Genomic DNA, 17,963 nt, shown 5'->3' on the forward strand with positions numbered 1-17,963 from the left:
ATCAGAAGTTATTTCACTAAAATTGTTTTTTTTTTTTTCTCTCTCAATATTAAGTTTCAACTAAAACCCTCCAGTAAATACAGAGTGAAGAGTTTTTACTATGTCTTCATGAAGTGAGTAGAATCATTTTGGGTGGGTTTCATTATGCACACTGTTTATTCTTACTAAGTGCTACCAGTGATGCAACATGTGCCCTTTGGCTGGAAAAGATATGGATTCCATTGTGATCACAGTCATGTGGAATATTTTGTTAAAAGAGCTTTTCTCTTATGGAGGAAGCAGGGGTTTTTCAACCTGCAGTAATCTTGCCTGAAAGTACAGGGAAGTTAGACAGTATCTAGGTGTATAATGGACCCATTACAGGTGTCCTCAGTCTACAGGTTAGTAGTTATGAGCTGATTAAATGATAGGAAAGCTAGATCCGTGCTGTGGGGATGCCAGTTAAAACCTGAATTAGGGCTAGAATACTGGAAATGATCCTAGATAGTGGAAAATTTGGAACCTAGATCAGGACTAAATGGGAACTATAGGAAGGTGCTTAGGGAGCCATGAGCCAATCTAATGATAATTTTACGACCAGCCTTCCCCATCCAATAAGCAACCAATGGTTTAGTTTTCAGAGTTTTAGTAAATTTGTTCAAACAACATGTTAAATGTTTCAATTATTTTTATGGGAATGGTTATTCAGAATTATTACCAAAGCCAAGAGATACTGGTAGGTAGTTGTTCAAAGTTGGATACTAATTCTGATATTTATAAATATCACAGTTTATATGAACATGTATATTATAATGAGCCTCCATAGAGTAATCAGTAAAGACGCTGTCTATGAATTTGAAAGACCTGTGTCTGAGATAGAACCTTTATGAAAGCCATCTGAAGATTAGACTCACAGAAGTGGCTAGGTTTTTTGTTCTTATTTAAAAAAAAAAAAAAGAAAGTAAATTCACCTGGCCTGAGAACACTTTCAGTTGGCAGATAAGATTAACCATATCAAAGCATAGGTTTATATTTAGGTATAACAGACCATTGAACTTAACATGTTAATGAGAAGTTGAAAGAGGTATTATACTGATTTAAGTGACCTTAACATTGAAAGCAGTTGTACCAAAAACTGGCTTTAAGATAAGAGTAGGAAACCTGTTTAAAGATTTAATGATTCTGTATAACTTAGCAGCAGTCAACTATTAAGCCACAGACTGCAAAACCATGATCTTAAAAGTTGTATAACTTTTAGTTTATTTATTTATTGATTGATTTAAATATGATTAAGTAGAAAAACTACAGTTTTTTTCACATTCTGGAAAAATATGAAGTATTTTCTAACAAAATTTTTCTTCCAGTTGCAGTAGTTTTCTTTTCTGTTTTGAAATGTATCCATCTGGTAGTCTTAAGTGTTGCTGTGACTGGCATATCTCCTACATCCACAACTCCCTCTGTTAATGCATTCCATTTGCCTACTAATTACTCCCTTATTGACCTGACTTTTATACAACTTCCAGGGGTGAGTGGAATATATGGAGCAGAGGAAAAGAATAATTCCTTCAATATCAATATGCTAAAATCTCCTCAGCCACTTAAATATTGGTTATATTGCCATTCCAGGTATTAATTACTCTTCTCTGATGAATCTTTTCATCAATGAAAACAACAGATGACTAGATTTCTGAATAGTAGTCCAGGTTGTCTGAATTTTTGTACGGTGGTACAGCTATTCTATCAATCCTCCATTTTGGGACATCAGTATGCTCTATCATCTTTGCAGCTCTTCAGTTATGCTCCATGAACTTCAGGTGTCTTGACCATCATCCTAGATCTCATTTACTTTCTGGAGGAGCATACAAATATATTACACATGCCTTTAAATTCTAAATTTTAGTTTTGTGAAATTTTCACAGTTTAAGAATTTTTGTTTTGCGACTCCCTCCCATAGTACTGTTGGTAGGCTAAGAATTATTTTCTGTTTATTAATTTTATATGTTGTATTTTCATAATCCAGAAACCCTGCTTGAGAGACTAAACATGACTTTTTCAAGCCACTTCATTCCTCTGATAAGCTGGACATGGTCTCACTAGGTAATGAAATTTATAAACATCTTTACCCCATAGCCTATTGGAGAGAACATTCTGACTTAGTTATTGCAGTTTTGCTTAAATAAGCTCAGATATTGTTTCCATTCACTAACCAGTAAGGTCATGGATGTTTGTGAATGTTTGGGTGGGACACGATCAATATTTTGTACACAAAAGTAAAGTTCCAAAAAGTATTAAGGTATATTTGGCAGGGTAAGAGGACATAAGCTTGATTTATAACTTTCAGATACTTAGATATAGGGTATGTGGACACTCTTTCCCAGGTCCCCCCCCCCCTCCCCTAGGTGTTGGGAAGGGCCTGCATAGTGGTAAAGGTGTCGCATCTATGATAGGTAGACTGAAGATTAGATAATTGGAAAACCCTGTCCTTTCCCAAGCACTTCTAACCTCAAAATAAATAAGATGGTAGCCTTGAGCTATCTGAACTAAATTGGTGTGTAAAGACATTAATAAACATCCTCACAATGACATTTACACTGTTAAAGTTGAAAAGCAGAGATTATCTGTTGTATCTACCAGGCTGGTAAACTTATGTTCTTTTCTTGTTTTTGTTAAGAGATAATTTTACATTGACCAAATTTATAGAAGACACAAAATGACCATGTAAAGCAATGATGCTGATAAGTATTATCTGGAAGATTTAAATACTTGGACAAATGAGTGGAGTTGCTGTTGTCAGGTTTTGTGCTTTTGAGAACAAGGCTGTGTACTATATTGAGAAATATGTGAGATGACTCACATCATAATCATCATCATCAGTCTTGGGACTGGTAGCTCAGCAGCAATTTTCTCCATTCCGCTCTGGCACTGGCTTTCTTCTTAACCTCGTGGTAACTCCTCAAACCCGTGCTGTCTTTGACTTGGTCAAGAAAGCTTTTCCTTGGTCTGCCTCTTCTTCTTTTCCCCTCTATTTTGCCTTCAGTTATTCTTTTCACAAGTCCATCATGTCGAAGTATATGTCCAAACCACCTATCCCTTCTAATTTTGATCGATTTAATTAATTCTTGTTTCGTTTATCTCTCTCAGGACTTGTTGGTTTGATTTTTTTCTGTCCATTTTATTTTGTTCAGGTGGTGCCAGTGCCACATTTCAAAAGCCTCCAATCTTCTTACATCTTCTCTGCCTAGAATCCAGATTTCACATCCATACAGTGCAATATCTTTACTAATTTTTTTTTTCAATTGTAGGTTGAGGTTTCCTGTTAAAATGCTTTTCATCTTAGAGAATTGGGCTTTTGCATTGTTTATTCTTGTTCTGCCATTTAGGAAGCCTAATAACATGTTATTAGGCTTCCTAAATATTTAAAGCTTTTCACTTGTTTTTTTTGTCTATATGCTCTGTATTGACAGGGATTTTGCCTGTAACAATGATTTTAGTCTTATCTGTGTTGATTTTCATTTTATATTTTTCAAAGTTATTATTTAGTAATTCTAGCATTATTTTTAACGTTCTTCTGTTTTCTGCTACAAGGGCTATGTCATTAGCAGATTTTATACACATGACTTGCTCACCATTTATCTTTATGCCACTATTTTATCTTTAATTTCCTGAATGGCCTTTTCAATTTCTTTCTTTCACTATGCGTTATTCCCACTTCCTATGCAAGGCCCACGTGTTACTTAGATGCAACTTCATGTTAGTACCGGTCGCCTAGTCTGCCACTGGGGGGGGGGGGATATATCCTTGACTGTAGATGCGTATGTTCACGGGGCCGGTCTGCCTGCTTGCGGGATGAAAAACACCAGATAAACTGGCAGGAAAAACCCTACTGCCCGCACCCAAGACTGGCTAACTTGACTCTGCCTGAGGAAGATCCTCAAAATTCCTGACGTCTTCGACGGGAATTGAACCTGGGACACTCTTTCCCCGGGCATATGGTTGTGCAAAGCCACTAGGCCAACTGCGCAGACCCTGATTGTCCTTTTCAATATATAAATTAAATAAAAGTGGCGAAAGTATACATCCTTGTCTTACTCCACTCCTTATCATTGATTTTAATCTGTCGTTTTGATTTTTGTAAATTTGATAAATTATTTTCCTATCCCTCAAATCTATACCGATATTAGTTAGACAATTTAGGAGTATTTGCTGGTTTACTTTATCAAACGCTTTCTCTAAATCAAGGAAGCAAATGTAAGTATTTTGACTAAAGTCTAATCTTCTCTCTGTTATTGTTCTTAGACAGAGTATTGCCTCTCTTGTTCCTTTATTCTTTCTGAATCCAAATTAGTCTTCATCCAATGGACAATCCATTTTTGAATAAATTCTATTTTGAATAATTTTTAGCAGAATTTTGCTAACATGTGGGATTAAAGCTATTGTTCTAAATTAGCTGCATTTGTTTGCATTATTCTTTTTCGGTATGGTTGATTTCATAAACTCCTTTGGTATTTCTCCTCTATCATAGATTTGGGCTATTAATTGATAGAGTAAGGTTTTTGTCTCATCACCTAGATTTTGTAGCAGTTCTATAGGAATATTGTCTACACTTGGACTTTTTCCCTTACTCATTTCGGACAGTGCTTTATCAAATTCTCGCATTATTGGGGGTCCTAGATTATCTTCATTTTGATTTTCTATGCTGATATCAACATCAAGTTCGTCGCTCTTATAGAGATTTTCAAGATAATTCTGCCAATCCATTAATATATCCTTAGATTCTATTAGTAATTTATTTTCCATTTTCATCTTTGATGGCATTGTTTTTGTTGTTATTAAATTTCAAATTCAGTTTGTTAATGTCTTTATATTTTTTAAATAATTCATCTATGTTATTACAATGTTCTTCTGCCAGTAGATGAAGACCACAGAGTATTGGTACTATAAGGATGCTGAGATTATGAAATATGAGAATGCACCTTGGAAGTCCACTAACTAGGCATGAACTATTCAATAGTCGTGGTGAACCTTTTAATGTGCAAGTGCCAAAAATTCACAAATCGAGTTGCCGACTTGCTGGGCAGTTTTTAATAGGGCAAAAATTAATTTAACAAACCTAAGACGTGTTTAAATTAGTTATCAATCATTGGGCTAATTAAATCTTGTAGCATATTGTTTCCTCAGGCCAACATCATTAAATTAATTTGTGCTAATTTTCATTTACATTCCATTCTGATCATCAAAAATTTATATTATTCAGTGTAAAATTGAATAATATTATAAATTAAAAAAAAAAAAAAAAACAGGATAGATAAATATTTATGCATTGTAACTCACCATAGAAGTTAGCTACACAGGGGAAGCAGCAGAAGGATGGCTTCTAAAAGCCAGCCTTCTAATAAGAAGGGCTGCTATTGCACCACCACTACAGATCAGAGCAACGAAAGAAGCCGCAGGCTTCCACGCGGGGGGAGCGTTAGGACCTGGGGCAAGCCTGCTTCCTCCAATATGTAGGGCTGCTATTGCACCACCACCTCTACTGATCAGAGCAACGATGGATGTGAAAGTGATTAGTTGAAAGAGGGGAAGTGTCATGAGGGTTGAGTTGGTGGCCACAAAGTTGTGTTTTGCTATATAGTGTATCTGTTCATCAACGAATGGCTTATTCACTCGAATATAACGCCCTGATTTTACTTTACAAAAAAAGACATTAAAAAGTTTTGTATGTACTTCGCACAAAAAATGTTTAAACATGTTCACGTCGAGGTGATAGTAACTCGCTACCTGCAGTTAACAACACTCCTTCCCCAACAGCCATTATACTGCAGATGCAAGAAAAAGAAGTAGTTTTATTTTATCCTTGAATAAAGTACAGAGGCGTTTGCAGTCTGTGTAATATATTTCTCAACAAATAGTGCAATTAGAGACAGCTGGAATAAAAACGGCCCTAAAAATGAATCACATGTCCCCTCTCACAGAAACTGCTGTATAGACTGAAGCAAAACCATATGTTGCAGCAGAAACAATATCTAACTAAAAACTATTATCCAATTTTTCAGTTACGTGAAATAAGTGTTCATTTTTATTGCATTTGATTTGAAATTCTCGATGTCATTATGGCAGATCACAAAAGCTACTTTCAAATAAAATTCAACCAGGAATTAAAACGCACCACATAATGAGTTCACCTGCCAGCTTAAACGCAAACAGGCAGCAATAACACTGTTGAAACTCTGTGTAAGTTGATTCTGCCAGTAATGAGAAATTCCGTCGTAACGATAAACACCCCATCGTGAATGTGCTAAAAGTAAGAAATATATAGTCAATGTTTCAGATGTTATGGAAGTCGGTTGAAGAGAATAAGCATTTCAACTCAACAATTGTCGGTTGCCTTTGTCTTTTGTTAATACCGCACCCGTCTTCATAGCTTTATTGCATTTGAAATTCTCGATTCGAAACTCGTCTGAAACAAAATTAAACTTGTATGTATTGTAACAATTAAAAAAAAAAGGTTGAATAATTTATAAGCGCATAAAATGATATCACCTGTAAATCGTTGACGTGCCTGCAAAATTCTCGGACGTGCCACAAGTTTGCCATCTAGAGACTGTTGGATGCAAATTTCATCATCCGGATTCCATGATGAAGAAACTGGAATGGTGATTATGAGAAGAGAAAGAAAGGTAACTTGCAGAAACTTACTGAAGAGAAGGGTTAGACATTCTTGAGAACTGAAGAGAAGCAGATTTTCTGGTGTGGAAAGTGGCTATTGAGTAGAATGCATTGCTGAAGTATGTTAGGAAGAGCAAATAAATTTGGCATGCAATGATGTTTCCAATTGTGAGATTGGAATGAGTTAAATCGGTGATTTTAGTGATAAATTAACCAAACAAATTATAATCAGTTTGTGTGTAGTGATAATATGCATATCATTACAAAACGTACAAATTTTTCTTTAGTATATCTAAAGAAAATGTGAGAAGAGTTTAAATAAAGCAAAAGGAAGTTTATGTGCAGGCAATCCTTACGTGTGATTCGAACATGCGCCGTGTTGCTGCCAAGTTCATCCCCCAGGCTGCTGACCCAGGAGCAGAAGGAACACTGCGTCGAAGTCTGCCAAGAACTCCGTCAGCGTGCCGTGGATGACCCATCCTTCATGTCGAGGATCATTACCGGTGAGGAACCTTGGTGTACGAGTACGACCCTGAAACGAAGCAACAGTCTTCACAGTGGAAGAGCCCATCATCTCCACGACCGAAAAAGGCGAGGCAGGTCCGCAGCTCGACCAAGTGCATGCTCATCTTCTCTTTCGACATTCGCGGCATTGTGCATCGAGAATTCATCCTCAGGGATCAGACCGTCAATAGCGAGTTCTACTGCCAGGTTTTAAGGCGTCCGAGGAAGGACATTCGGCGAAAGCGACCAGATCTGTGGCGGCCGAAAAACTGGATGCTCCACGACGATAATGCACCTGTCACCGAGCTCTCCTCACACGCGAGTTTCTCGCCAAAAACAACATGATCTCACTTCCGCACTCACCAGATTTGGCTCCTGCAGACTTCGCCCTCTTCCCGAAGATGAAGATCCAGCTCAAAGGTCACCGTTTTGAAACCATTGCAGAGATCCAGCGCGAATCACAGGCGCTTGACATGCTTCGAAAAGAAGACTTTTGATATGCAAGGGGACTATTTTGAAGGTGATAAAGTGTAAACGTAGATAAAGTAATTTTTTGTAAACAGCTAGTCTCGAAACTTTTTGATACCACCTCGTATCTCCTAAATTATGAAAGAAAATATACAAAGGGAAGTAACTTAGAGGCTCTGTATCGCACATTCAGTCAAAAGTCTTACTAAAGTCTTTATGGCGTTTCTTTCATCTCGAGTTTTAGGCTTCCTTCAGGAGTATCTTACTACAGCGGTATCACTTCGGGATATTAGCGGGCTTTTGGACTGCAATCTGCGGTACTCGAATAGCACATATACAAGAGGTTTCAGCATACGGGCAAATTCTCCTCTGGATCCCTACTTCGGGAACTTCTGCTACTAATCGCCGATGACTGCATCTGGCTCTTTTTGGTAACAGTGCTTTGCCTTTTGCTCTCTCTCTCTGCACCTAGATCTCTGTTCTCCTCTTTAGTAACTGGGGTCTTGCCTCACCTCTTTTCTCCTCCGCCACTGCTCTGGTTCGGACTCCGTTTATATTCTACAGTTCGCCTCCTCTCTGGTTCCGACTGGAAGCCCCTTATGCTCGGCTCACTCCCCTTTTATTTTGCGATCTCGGGTCCTTGCACTAAAAGTAGTAAACCCCGAAGAATTCTGCATGACTTTCATTTTCTTTTAAAGTTCAACCCGCCCTTTTGATCGTAAGTTGCCGGCCAGCGGAAAGTTGTTTGAATCTTTTAGACTGACTTTGGAGGTGTTTATGCGCAGAGCTTGTAAGCACTTTCTCATACACACAAAATTCGTAAACAACCTTTCTTATGCCCTCATAGAGAGCTATTACACGACGTTCCGGCGGCAAAACATTGCCTCTGTTTTTGACATTCTAAAATATTCTTGTTAAAGGAGTAAATACAGTTAATTTCCATAGGGTGATTTACAATAATATCTAGCATAAAATATACAGAGACAAACAAGGTTATTTTTACAATATTCTCATGGGACTTGACCATGTAAAAATCGATGTAAAGCGCTTTGGTAATTTTAAGCTACGTCGAGTTTTTACAACACCTCCAGGGAGTCCAGACTCATCGAGGGAGCGTGCCAACAGCATCGAACGATTAAATCCCTTCCAACTACTATCCGCGCTCAAACTTGCTTAACTTTTTTGCTTGAGCCATTAGTAGCAGAGGCTCTACCAATCGACCAACATTTGCTAGATGAGCAGCTAGTTTTCAGGAGGGGGAAGGAAACTGCTCTTCCACATGAGATTGGGTAACTCATTTTCAGCTGAAGAACCCTTAGAAGATCACTCACAACCTAGATAGCATTTGAACCTAGGTATTTCCAACCCAAGGGCAAATATCCCATTGTCTAAAACAATGTGTGCTAGCAAATTAACGTGTATTTGAAAAAAAAAAAAAAAAAAAAAGCAAGAGTCTACATTAAATGAGAACTTACATTTTACTTTAGGTGAATCCCACTGACAGAGGGTTGCACACTTACTGTACATTAGTACCATGGATGGGCTAAGGATTTGATACTGCAAAAGTCGTTGATTAGAGACCAAGCATGGAAGTAAGATGGTCTCACACTCAACAATAAAATTCATTTATCACTAAAAGACATTTGGAAAGATCGATGGCTGCAGTGGCATACAAGTCAAATCAAAAAGTAAAGAAATTTATTTTATTTATCTTATTTCCGAGAACAGCTTACACATAACTGGGTAAACAAAAAAATTAGTGGAAGTGTTAATAACAGTAGTAATGAAAGTGTGGTTGGACTTAAGTCAGAATTAAGCATACAGATGATAAAGCAAATATTAAAAAAAGTTATTGGCTTATGCGAATGAGAGAGACAAGTTTTTACAACACCTCCAGGGAGTCCAGACTCATCGAGGGAGCGTGCCAACAGCATCGAACGATTAAATCCCTTCCAACAAGCTTTGAATGGAGGAAATAAATTGGTATCAAAGTTATGAGCAAAAATGCTTTAGAAGGCGAGAAAAAATAATGTTTAAAGATTTTGAGGGGATTGTTGCAAAAAGTTAAATGAAAGTGTTAGCATGTTTTTCAGGTACAGTAGAGTAGCAAATGCTTGGCATTGGAGATCAGAGGATTACTGGACACGTCCGATCGTGTGCCAAGCTATTTGATGTTGGTATGAAAAATATTCTTGAATCACACATTCAACTGCCGCCATAATTATCACGTGAAATTAGACACTGAAATGGCTAAATATACTATATTTAAAAACGCAGCAGATCAGTTAACAGAAATTATTTGGTACAAAATTTTCGGATGAGAAGTGTCTCCGTAGTACAATCGGAAAAACTAAAGGACATTGTGTAATGGGATTGGAAAAGACCCGGGTTCGATCTTAATCGTTACGATTTCGATCATTATATATGATAAGCTACAGGTACAAGGATTTTTTAATTCAGAAATTGAGATTTTTCATCCCGCATGCAGGCAAATTGGGCTAGTACCCACGCTATTCACAGACAAAATGCACTCGTGTGTGTAGTTGATGGATTGTGGTGTGCTAAGTGGCAAATAAGTAGTGTAACAATAGTGGAATTGGGATGTCCTGCGATGAATCCTTGGAGAGGTCATGTAATAAGAGTATCGATTTCATAAACACATGAGAGGGGGGGAGAAGGTATTATGTCAGAAGTTAAGACCGATATAGTTGTTATAACCATTTTTCAAAAAGAGAATCCCCTCTATATCTATATACTGAATCACAACCTTAATTTGATAGGTGTAAAAATGAAAATAAGAGCCTTGAAGAAGAAATTAGTACCAGTTTGCGGGGGGGGGGGGCAAGTAAACATACTGGAGATGAGTTATTGGTTGTTTATCAGTAGTTGATTCTATTATGATGCACTAAATGAAAAACCTGAATCTCTTAAAATAATTCCCCCTTTTATTTATTTTTATTTTATGAGGCTGTGGGCGAGAATTCAGGAACGAGCCATTTTATTGACAAAAAAAATACTCTTAAATAAATGAAAATGAAAATCAAATACTTTAAGCATAAAATTCTTTAAATATTAGAAAACGAATATTCCCATAAAATAAGTCACGTTTTAAATATATTAGCTAAGTGGGAATTGCAAGAAACGTGCAGAAATATTTTTAAGAAAAAACTAACAGCGCGTAAGCCTTTAATCAATCAGTAAATCATTTACAGCTTTCAGCACATATCGAAATGTTTCCTTTTTGCCTTCACGCATGCCCGAAGTCTGTGAGGTCATATCGATGGCGGCACGCACAACATCCAACGGAAACGCCACCACTGCTCATTCCAAATCTACCTTCAGGCTGGTGATGGTTCTTGCAGCTCCGACCACATATTGAGGTTCAACAGATTCAGGTCTGGACTTCCAGGCGGCAAATCAGATGGTGATATGTGATCAGGCACATTCGCCTCCAACCACTGTTATATGGTCCTCGCCTTGTGTGGAGGGGCTGAGTCCTGTTAGAAGGTCCACTGCCTTCCTTGAAACAATATGTTCAGGGCCTACCACTTGTCGATACACTTTGGCGGAGGTTTTTGGCTCCTTTCTCGCAGAAATGCAACTTGGATCACCTCCTCCAGATATGTCATATCCCACCAAACCATCTCTGACTGGAAGGTGATGAGCTCTGTGAATCCTGGGTGCTATGGTACGCTGTGCGATCAACCCGATCGTTAAATGACTCTTCAATGTGTGTCTGTTATGCGCGTACTGCAGGAGAAGTCCCATTGATTTTATCACCCTCTGCCACATAAGTTGTGGTGTTAGAAAGTGTCCAACAGAACGACTCTAGGCTCTCACCCCAAGTCATCAGTTAGTACATGTGACATCGTTCTCTGCGAAACGTTCATCTCGCGACATCACTTTCTGCGTTCTCAAAGGATTACGATGGAGGCGTGCTTTCATAGCCCTCACAAGCTGTTGTCATCCTAACGCAACGCGGTCGACCTGTTCTTTAGTGATCGGATGCGTCTTCTGTATCGTTGTAACGGTTAATAGTCCGATACACAAGCGTCCTACTGATCCCGAGTAGTTTAGTGCGTCTAAAATAACAGGTGGTTACATTCCAATCTTGTGAAGTGCTATTATTATTTGAGTCCAAGACTCATCTAGGGAAGGCACCTACTCTACAACTCTTCGTCTCAAGCGCATCTACCACTATTACTAGTATTTTCACAGACAATCAGAAACATCCCTGTCCACAGCAGGATTCCAACCCGCAGCCTTTTGGCTGGAGAGTGGATACACTAATATCCCCACTCTATATTAACGCATATAGCTGGACAAAAACTCTCGATAAACACGTGAATGTCGGCTGCGTACAGTGCTAGTTAACGGAACCGGGGTCGCGTGGTGTGCGAAAGTTGTAACAGTATTTGGGGCAAGACTGTGTGTAGCCACGGCCGTAAGGAATTTTGGCAAGTAAAATTTGAGATCAAAGTCGAGACAACAGCTGACATCTTTGTCAACTAACATGAAATGGTTAGAAGAAACAGACCGATGAAATTAAAACAAATTTTGTTAACAGGAAGGAAAATTAAGCTTTAATATACTTCAATAATTTTAAATTTTGTTTTCATATAGTAACTATATTGTCTATTGAATCTGCAATTTTAAGTGTTAAGTTTCCGTAGCAGTTTGATATTTAACAAAAAAAAAAAGAAAAAAAAAAGGAGAAGTTTGTTTAATGTATGCATGCATGATATTTAACCAATTAAATCATTTATGTTTTCTCTCAAAAAGATAAGAGATAGTGCAAAAAATTCAGTATTGAAACCACACGTTTTTAGACACACTATATAACAAGTTTAATAAAACAAACAGTATGAACCTTGAAGGGTATACTGCATTTATTTTATTAAACTTGTTATAAACAGTATAACCCTTCAAGGGTCATATCCGCCTCTGCCAGTAACACCCGTAATGGTAGAAAGTAAACAGTGGAAATAGGTTTTTATTGAGTACATTATATTTGGAAACAGTTCAGTTTCCACTTTTCTGAGAACAGTGACGAAATCCTAATTCAAGCATTTCTAATTGAATTAAAATAAGTAAAAATGATATCTCCATAGAAGCCCCTATCTGGTATTAAAGTGAAGTAAGGTTTTCTATGGATACGAAAATGCCGGTTTATAATTTTGTTAATGTCGGAACGAAATATCGCGACTCAGACGTGTCATGGTAAACTATGCAGAAGTGAAGAGACTGTCTGCATCATCGTACATACGACCATCTAGTTGACAATTATCTACAAGCTGTTTCATTTGTGTAGACGTCGGACACATTTCTAATCAGTGTCTCGAACAACTATGTACGAGAGTTCCTTCCGAGCACTTTATAATGGTACTTCCCTCAGAACGTTTGCAGAAAGGGCTGAGGCGCCTGTAAAAACCAATTTAAAAAAAAAAAATGCCAACATCAGATGACTACAAAGAACAATTTCCAGTTCTCCCAACCAAGTTCGATAAAAATAAAAAAATTAAAAAAAAAAGGTATCTTTATATAGCTACACAAAAGCTTCAGAATCGCAAGAACTTTCCACTCCTAGGCACTGAGTCCACGATTACATTGGAAAACAAACGGATATAGCATGCAGAGTGAATAAAGTCGGATAGATGAGAAAAATGATAATCAAGAGGCGGGAAAAAAAAGAGGGGAAGAAATACGCATTCCTGCAAAGAAAATAGAGGGGAAATTAAAACGCAAAGACGGCTGCAGATCGTAGTTATCTCGACTCGGCAAATTCATGACCACAAAAAAACCAAACGGATATAGTCAAGAATAATATTGTACAATATCTATAAGTTCTTTTCTAATATTATTATTATTATTATTATTCCTGATACCTCCAAGGAGTCCGAAGACTCATCGTGGGAGGACATCTACAACTCTCTCTACACCTAACCTCTACTACGAATCATCTCCATCAACGCCATCTACCGCCCACTTCCAACACCACCACAACTAGTAATTTTTGTCTGTAAATTGCGTGTGTTCTGAAGGGCCGATTTGTATGTATGCGGGATGAAAAACCCGAGTTTCCGGGAGAAAAAACCCTGCTACCTCCATATGAGATCGGCTAACTCACCTTCGATTGAAATCGACCAGATAAAGATATAATATACAAATACAAGATACGTCAAAACCATAACCGGTTTTAGATAAAGAATGATTACTACAATTTGTCCAATGCAAATTGGACAGTATATGTTCAACTTATTGTTCGTTTTTCTTTCTTCATCCATCACTGAATTAATCAGTTTCAGACTGGGGACAGTTTGTTTTTCTTCACAAAAATAAAGCGACTTTGAACACATTTATTAATTGCAGCATACATTTACATTTATAATAACTAGATATAGATATGAATTAGAGTAAATTCGTGTAGTTCAAGCTTGTTACCACCCAACATAGACTAAACTTGCCTCCCGGTGTAGTGGGAGGCAGAAAAAAACTCCGAAGAAATAGTGAAGTGCAGACTTGGTTGGCCTAATGGTTAACATACCTGCTCTCTAACCAACAGACTGGGGGTTCAAATCTTGCCGTGAGTATTGATATTTGCGATCGTCTTTAGGTGGGAGATGAATTTCATGATGAATTTCTGATGAACCCATAACCCCCCCCCCCCCACACACACACACTTATTAGAGAGCTGAATTAACTCGAGTTTCACGTTTCATCTCTAAAGCAGAGTTTCTGGGCTATGGGAAAAAAAAATACAATTAAAAAATGATAAAAGAAATCCTTAGCCGCACGGATGTTCTATAGGTTTATAACCTTCCGTGGTTGGGATGGGGGGGGGGAAGCAATACGCACATCACCTGGATTGAAATTCCTGACCCAGAGAAAACCAGCTACATCACACACCAAGTTGTGTCGCTTCGTTACGAGGATTTCAGTCACCAGGAGGCTGCACCACAACATCATGATACTGTTCCTCCAAGAGGCAAATTCTTCTAGTATAACGATGTTAAATCCTTAATAGACAAACCGTCATGGACAGGGATTCCTTCCTCACATTTCACTATTCCAAAAAAAGGTGCAGAATGTCAAGATACGGACAACAGACTGAAAATATCGAGAGTGCGTGTGCAAGACATGTGTTCTGTCCAAAAAGGAAGAAGTTAAACGATAATTCTTTCTGTTAGTTCAGCAATACCTATACAGTGCAACCTGCATAATAGTCAGAGATTGGAATTGAATTTAAAATTCTGTCACAAACAAAACTGAAGGCGACTTCAGATGAGGAAAAGCAGCATACACAGAAATATACCTTTATAACGCCCAACTAAAGATGTATTAAGAATTAACAAGCCTAATCCACATGCATATGCTTGCATCAAGGTATTGGTACTCGGCTTAATCGAATTTATCTCCTGTTTGATCTCTAGAGCAGAGTAATTCGCAATCGAACATCCCCATATTAATATGTAAAATCACAAGCCACTCTTGCTAGGTCTCCGCCACATAAAAAAATAAATAATAAAAGAAAAAAACAGATCATTTCAGCCCATGGAGACCTCCGGCGAATCCTCATTTCCTATCGATTCTTTAGCCCAACTCGACTGCTTTCCAACTGGAATAATGGCAGTTGGAACAGAGTCGAGTTTGACTATAGCAAACCAGCACAACGACATACTGCGTAGATCAGAAATATCAAAACAGGCAGAAAGAAGTAGCACAAAAGAATTGTAAAACACCGTCGTTTAGCAGATATCCCTTCAACCAAATTCTACAATCAACCAGATTCCAGAAAGAAAAGATAAATGAAATCTGCCTTAGAAGGAGAAGATGTTGATTCACCAGAAGATGTTTTTGTCGCATTTCACTATCAACATATTTGGGGAAAATAATTACATTCTAGAACAGAGATCGGCAAACTATAGCTCGTCATATATTAGTGTCCGGCCCCCAAGTTAAGGATGAATTTCGTTATAGAATCATGAAATTGCTTCTTTAGTATCCACAATGTTATATGACGCATTCCTGCTCATTTACTTGCGTATTGTCTATAGCTACTATCGCGCTACATGTGTAATTGCCGCGGTGACAGTATGTGTGTACCATACGATCTTACAGTGCTAAGATAACAGGGTTTGGAATGCCACGCGATTTCTTAGTTGCAAGTATGACGAGTTTACGCTGATAAACACCGATAAATTAAACTTGCCAAGAATTCTTTTCCCCAAGCAAGCAAACCAAGTTTGGGCATTAAGTATATTCACACTAGGCTACTTGTATGTAGAGGTGATGACTTAGAGCACCTTAGTATACCAATGCAAAACACACATCCTTTTAGGTGCATATAATGAAATGCATTATATTAATGCAGAAGTCAATATTTCCCATGTATAAATAGTGAAAAGTTTCATCACATTATTAAAATCCTCTGTATCACAGAGAGTTTGTGGAAAGTTTTTCACTTGGTTATAAATTAAACTTATCCAGGAATTCTATTCTTGTTTAATTATTTTTTCAAAGTGTAAGCAAACCAAGTTAGCACGTTAAGTATCTTCACGACGAAGCTACTTTATACACAACTTTCTACAACTTCTCTGATCCAGTGTTTTAATAGTAAGATGATACACTTTTTCACTATTTGTATATGGGAAATATATGATTTCTGCATTAATTCAATCTTGATATCTCTTCTGGGTCTAGCTCACAGCCTCACACTGATGGCAATGTTTGTCTTTGGGCTTTCTTGCTTCCTGGGGAGTGGAGCCAACACCGAGGTTCGTTTTGTTCAGTAGTGGTCCTTTAGCGTTACTCGGTGAAATGTACAGTGATTTTGTAGATCATTCAGAGTTTCATGAGAGGCACTCTGCACTTGTAAAAACGGACAACAAAAATCTCCCAGAGTTTTGTTTCCAGAATCAGCAACGTTCCCACAGAACGTTATCTTGTACTGCTACAAGATAAATCCGGTCTGGGATCTTTCCCCCAGTGGCAAAGCTGCATGCCACCGGACGGGTCCCCAGGTTGCGGATCGGGGAATGGCCACCAGAGATGGTGGCTAGCTTCGAATAGCAAATAAGCAGTCCCGGACAAGAAGCGGCTTTACTAACAGGATTTGGGGGGGGGGGTTAGTGGACCACTCCAGTAACACTATAAAATGCCACAGACGTCCAATGACGGTACTGCGTCAAGGCGAGTTAGGTCGCCCTAAGCCTAAATCTCTATGCTCCTTCTTGCATCTCTCCCAAGCTCTTCAAGGAAGACTACGGGTTTGTCAGATAATTGTCGATGTGCTGACAGTAAAAAGAAAATACGATTGAAATCTGATGCCAAAGAACAAGAGAAAATACTCTTGCCAGCTCGGACGTCGCCCGGTCAAACAAGGTCCGCGTCCCGAATCGAGTAATCAGGGTTGGATCGAAAAATCAGTTACTGAAAGACAAAAAAAAATCAAACTCAGGCCTGTTAAGAATGGAATATCAGTTGGTACATGGAATGTCTGTACACTCTGAGCAACTGGAAAACTGCAGTTGCTTCAAGAAGAAATACAGATGTGATATATTAGGTATTTCAGAAATGAGATGGACACCACTGTCAGGAGAATTAAATGGTGGAAGAGTTCTCTGGTCAGGAAATGAAAGTACGCATGAAGCAAGCGTAGGTTTCCTGGTAACAAAGCTTGTCAGGCAATGATAGGATACAAACCAGTTAGTGAAAGAATAATGGTTGCAAGATTCAGTGTCCAACCATTTAATATCACGACCATTCAAGTATATGCGCCCACTGCATAGAGTGCAGATTAAAACATTGAGAGGCTTTACAGGGATCTACAACTAGAAATTGATGAGGTGCCGAAGCAGGATCTATTCATCATTGGAGGAGACTGGCATGCAAAGACTGGCAAAAATAACACAGAATGGGAAAAGGTTATGGGGAAATTTGGATATGGAGAAAGAAATGAACGTGGAGGGATGCTTCTGGAATTTGCCACTGATAACAACCTAATGATTTGCAATACCAAATTCCAACAAAAAAGATTGTCGTAAATGGACATGGCGCTCCTTCGATGGCAGGAATATGATCGACCTGATATGGAGAACCTCAGTTCAGCAGTAGAGATCATTCCAAGGAGCTGATATTGATTCGGACCAGACCACGTATGTTATTGCGAATATAAGACTAAAACTGAAACAAAAGTACAAAGTTCCAAAAAGCTAGAGACATCTCAAAACTAAATGGAGACAGGCTAAGAACAGCATATCAGAACATATTGGAAACTAAGCTTAAGACTCCAAGTGAAAAAATATAAATAAAAGAGCAGAACGACTGACTACAGTGCTAAAAAAAAA

General features: G+C 38.2%; 1 protein-coding gene across 1 annotated transcript in view; it reads right to left on the reverse strand.

Annotated features, from left to right (window-relative positions):
- LOC150106311 (uncharacterized) overlaps positions 1-17,963 on the reverse strand; it is a 114,190-nt gene that overhangs the window by 22,785 nt on the left and 73,442 nt on the right. The gene's annotated exons all lie outside the window — the stretch shown is intronic.

Source organism: Typopeltis vanoorti, chromosome 5 (genome assembly GCF_054136105.1).
Source record: "Typopeltis vanoorti isolate ZY-2024b chromosome 5, IOZ_Tvanoo_1.0, whole genome shotgun sequence".
Taxonomy (NCBI): domain Eukaryota; kingdom Metazoa; phylum Arthropoda; class Arachnida; order Uropygi; family Thelyphonidae; genus Typopeltis; species Typopeltis vanoorti.